Source organism: Arachis hypogaea, chromosome 15 (genome assembly GCF_003086295.3).
Source record: "Arachis hypogaea cultivar Tifrunner chromosome 15, arahy.Tifrunner.gnm2.J5K5, whole genome shotgun sequence".
NCBI lineage: Eukaryota > Viridiplantae > Streptophyta > Magnoliopsida > Fabales > Fabaceae > Arachis > Arachis hypogaea.
Genome location: NC_092050.1, coordinates 119,092,541 through 119,097,389, shown reverse-complemented (window position 1 = coordinate 119,097,389; position 4,849 = coordinate 119,092,541). Strand labels below are relative to the sequence as shown.

The 4,849-nt window shown below is 35.4% G+C and overlaps 1 non-coding gene across 1 annotated transcript; it reads right to left on the bottom strand.

Annotated features, from left to right (window-relative positions):
* Positions 1–4,156: 4,156 nt before the first annotated feature.
* LOC112753872 (small nucleolar RNA R71) lies at positions 4,157–4,264 on the bottom strand. Its single transcript, XR_003178235.1, has one exon. It is a non-coding gene; the product is annotated as a small nucleolar RNA R71 (small nucleolar RNA).
* Positions 4,265–4,849: the final 585 nt, after the last annotated feature.

Sequence of the window (4,849 nt, the reverse complement as noted above, 5' to 3'; positions counted from 1 at the left end):
AAGGATAAAAGCAGATGTGTTCAAGGGGAGGATGTCTTTGGCTCCCATTCTTAAGAAGATTGGTCCCCACGAGTATTTCTTATTCTTACTTGAATGCCGAAGCACGTATTTGGCATCAGATTGTGGCCGACCATATAGTTGATGAGCGGATAATTTATACGCTTTTTGGCATTATTTTTAGTATATTTTTAGTAGGATCTAGTTACTTTTAGGGATGTTTTCATTAGTTTTTATGTTAAATTCACATTTCTGGAACTTTACTATGAGTTTGTGTGTTTTTCTGTGATTTCAGGTATTTTCTGGCTGAAATTGAGGGACTTGAGCAAAAATCAGATTCAGAGGTTGAAGAAGGACTGCTGATACTGTTGGATTCTAACCTCCCTGCACTCAAAGTGGATTTTCTGGAGCTACAGAACTCGAAATGGCGCTCTTCCTATTGCGTTGGAAAGTAGACATCCAGAGCTTTCCATCAATATATAATAGTCCATACTTTGTGCAAGTTTAGATGACGCAAACTGGCGTTCAATGCCAGCTCTCTGCCCAATTCTGGAGTTCAGCGCCAGAAATGGATCAAAAACCAGAGTTGAACGCCAGAAATGGATCAAAACCTGGCGTTCAACTCCACAAATGGCCTCTACACGTGGAAAGTTAAGGCTCAGCCCAAGCACACACCAAGTGGGCCCCGGAAGTGGATTTATGCATCAATTACTTACTTATGTAAACGCTAGTGACTAGTTTATTATAAATAGGACCTTTTACTATTGTATTAGACATCTTTGGACCCCTGGTTCTTAGATCAGAGGGGCTGGCCATTCGGCCATGCCTGGACCTATCACTTATGTATTTTTAACGGTAGAGTTTCTACACTCCATAGATTAAGGTGTGGAGCTCTGCTGTTCCTCAAAGATTAATGCAAAGTACTACTATTTTCTATTCAATTCATCTTATTTCGCTTCTAAGATATTCATTCGCACTTCAACCTGAATGTGATGAACGTGACAATCATCATCATTCCCTATGAACGCGTGCCTGACAACCACTTCTGTTCTACATTAGATTGAATGAGTATCTCTTAGATCTCTTAATCAGAATCTTCGTGGTGTAAGCTAGAATGATGGCGGCATTCAAGAGAATCCGGAAGGTCTAAACCTTGTCTGTGGTATTCCGAGTAGGATTCAATGATTGAATGACTGTGACGAGCTTCAAACTCGCGATTGCCGGGCGTAGTGACAGACGCAAAAGGATAGTAAATCCTATTCCAGCATGATCGAGAACCGACAGATGAATAGCCGTGCCGTGACAGGGTGCATTGACCATTTTCACTGAGAGGATAAGATGAAGCCATTGACAAGGGTGATGCCTCCAGACGATTAGCCGTGCCGTGACAGGGCATTGGATCATTTCCCCGAGAGATGACCGAAAGTAGCCATTGACAGTGGTGATGTATCACATAAAGCCAGCCTTGGAAATGAGTAAGACTGATTGGATGAAGATAGCAGGAAAGCAGAGGTTCAGAGGAACGAAAGCATCTCCATTCGCTTATCTGAAATTCTCACCAATGAATTACATAAGTATTTCTATCCCTATTCTATTAATTATTATTCGAAAACACCATTATCAATTTATATCTGCCTAACTGAGATTTGCAAGGTGACCATAGCTTGCTTCATACCAACAATCTCTGTGGGATTCGACCCTTACTCACGTAAGGTATTACTTGGATGACCCAGTGCACTTGCTGGTCAGTTACACGGAGTTGTGAATCGTGGTTTTGGCATCATGTGTTTGGCGCCATTTCCAGGGAAAGAAAGAGCAATGAACTTTACATAATTAAAGTGTAATCACGATTCCGCGTACCAAGTTTTTGGCGCCGTTGCCGGGGATTGTTCGAGTTTGGACAACTGACGGTTCATCTTGTTGCTCAGATTAGGTAATTTTCTTTTTGTTTTCCTTTCAAAAATTTTTCAAAAACCTTTAAAAAATTTCTCACTTGTTTTTGAAAAAAAAAAATGTTTTCAAAAATATTTTTCTTCAGAATTTTTAATAATGAATTCTAGTGTTTCATGAAGCATGTTGAAGCCTATCTGGCTGTAAAGCCATACCCAAACTGCTTTGGGATTGGTCTTCAACTAATCACCTCAATGGAGTCATGCCCAATTCTTCTGGATAGGGCATGTTAGGCTTGTCATGTCTGAATTACACTCATATTTTTATTAAAGCTTGGCTGGCTATTAAGCCATGCCTGACCCTTTGATTGGAGCTTTAAGACTAACATGGCAAGATTCTTGGAATTCATATTAAAAATTTTGGAATCCTTATTTTTATTTTTCACAATAATTTTTGAAAAAAAATTAAAAGAAAATACAAAAAAATAATAAAATCATAAAAATCAAAAATATTTTTGTGTTCTTCTTTGAGTCTTGAGTCATGTTATAAGTTTGGTGTCAATTGCATGTGCATCTTGCATTTTTCGAAAATAATCATGCATTCATAGTGTTCTTCATGATCTTCAAGTTGTTCTTGGTAAGTCTTCTTGTTTGATCTTTGCATTTGCATGTTTTGTGTCTTTTCTTGTTTTTCATATGCATTCTGGAATTCTTAGTGTCTAAGCATTAAAGAATTCTAAGTTTGGTGTCTTGCATATTTTCTTTGCATTAAAAATTTTTCAAAAATATGTTCTTGGTGTTCATCTTGACATTCAAAGTGTTCTTAGTGTTCATCTTGACATTCATAGCATTCTTGTATGCATTCATTGTTTTGATCTAAAAATTTCATGCATTGCATCATTTTTCTTGTTTTTCTCTTGCATCATAAAAATTCAAAAATAAAAAAAAATATCTTTCCCTTTTTCTCTCATCAAATTCGAAAATTTGAGTTGACTTTTTCAAAAATTTTTAAAATCAAGTTGTTTCTTATGAGTCAAATCAAATTTTCAATTTGAAAATCTTATCTTTTTCAAAATCTTTTTCAAAAATCAAATCTTTTTCAAATTTCTCAGTTATTTTCGAAAATTCCAAAAAAAAATATTTTTCAAAAATATTTTTCTTAATTTTACATCATATTTTCGAAAATAACATCAACAATTAATGTTTTGATTCAAAAATTTCAAGTTTGTTACTTGCTTGTTAAGAAAGATTCAAACTTTAAGTTCTAGAATCATATCTTGTGATTTCTTGTGAATCAAGTCATTAATTGAGATTTTAAAAATCAAATCTTTTTCAAAAACTAATTTCAATAATATCTTTTCAAAAAAAAATATCTTCTTATCTTATCTTTTTCAAAAATTTGATTTCAAAATATCTTCTCTAACTTCCTAACTTCTTATCTTTTCAAAATTTGTTTCAACTAACTAACTAACTTTTTGTTTGTTTCTTATCTTTTTCAAAACCACCTAACTAACTCTCTCTCTCTCTAATTTTCGAAAATATCTTCCCTCTTTTTCAAAATTTCTTTTTAAACTAATTATTTTATTTTTTATTTGAATTTTCGAAAAACTACTAACCTTTTTCAAAAACTATTTTCAAAAATCACTAACTCTTTTTCAAAAATTATTTTCAAAATTTTCCCTCTCTCATCTTATTCTATTTATTTATTCATCTACTAACATCTCTTCCTCACATCACCAAAAAATCCGAACCCTCTCTCTCTCTCTGAGTTCAGATTTTTCTTCTTCTTTTCTTCTACTAACAATAAGGAACCTCTTTACTGTGACATAGAGGATTCCTCTTCTTTTCTTTTTCTCTCCTCTTTCTTATGAGCAGGGACAGAGAAAAAGGCATTCTTGTTGAAGCTGATCCAGAACCTGAAAGGACTCTGAAGAAGAAATTAAGAGAAGCTAAATTACAACAATCCAGAGACAACTTGATTGAAAATTTTGAACAAGTAAAGGAGATGGCAGCCGAACCCAACAACAATGCAAGGAGAATGCTTGGTGACTTTACTGCACCTAATTCCAATTTACATGGAAGAAGCATCTCTATTCCTACCATTGGAGCAAACAACTTTGAGCTGAAACCTCAATTAGTTTCTCTGATGCAGCAGAACTGCAAGTTTCATGGACTTCCATCTGAAGATCCTTTTCAATTCTTAACTGAGTTCTTGGGATAAGCTGGTCAAGGCTTTCTTAGCCAAGTTCTTTCCTCCTCAAAAGCTGAGCAAGCTTAGAGTGGATGTTCAAACCTTCAGACAAAAAGAAGGTGAATCCCTCTATGAAGCTTGGGAGAGATACAAAGGACTGACCAAAAAGTGTCCTTCTGACATGCTTTCAGAATGGACCATCCTGGATATATTCTATGATGGTCTGTCTGAGTTATCTAAGATGTCATTGGACACCTCTGCAGGTGGATCCATTCACCTGAAGAAAATGCCTGCAGAAGCTCAAGAACTCATTGACATGGTTGCAAATAACCAGTTTATGTACACTTCTGAAAGGAATCCTGTGAATAATGGGACGCCTATAAAGAAGGGAGTTCTTGAGATTGATACTCTGAATGCCATATTAGCTCAGAACAAAATATTGACTCAACAAGTCAATATGATCTCTCAGAGTCTGAATGGAATGCAAGCTGCATCCAACAGTACTCAAGAGGCTTCTTATGAAGAAGAAGCTTATGATCCTGAGAACCTTGCAATAGCAGAGGTGAATTACTTAGGTGAACCTTATGGAAACACCTATAACTCATCATGGAGAAATCATCCAAATTTCTCATGGAAGGATCAAAAGCCTCAACAAGGCTTTAATAATGGTGGGAGAAGCAGGTTTAACAATAATAAACCTTTTTCATCATCCACTCAGCAACAGACAGAGAACTCTGAACAAAATACTTCTAATTTAACAAACTTAGTCTCT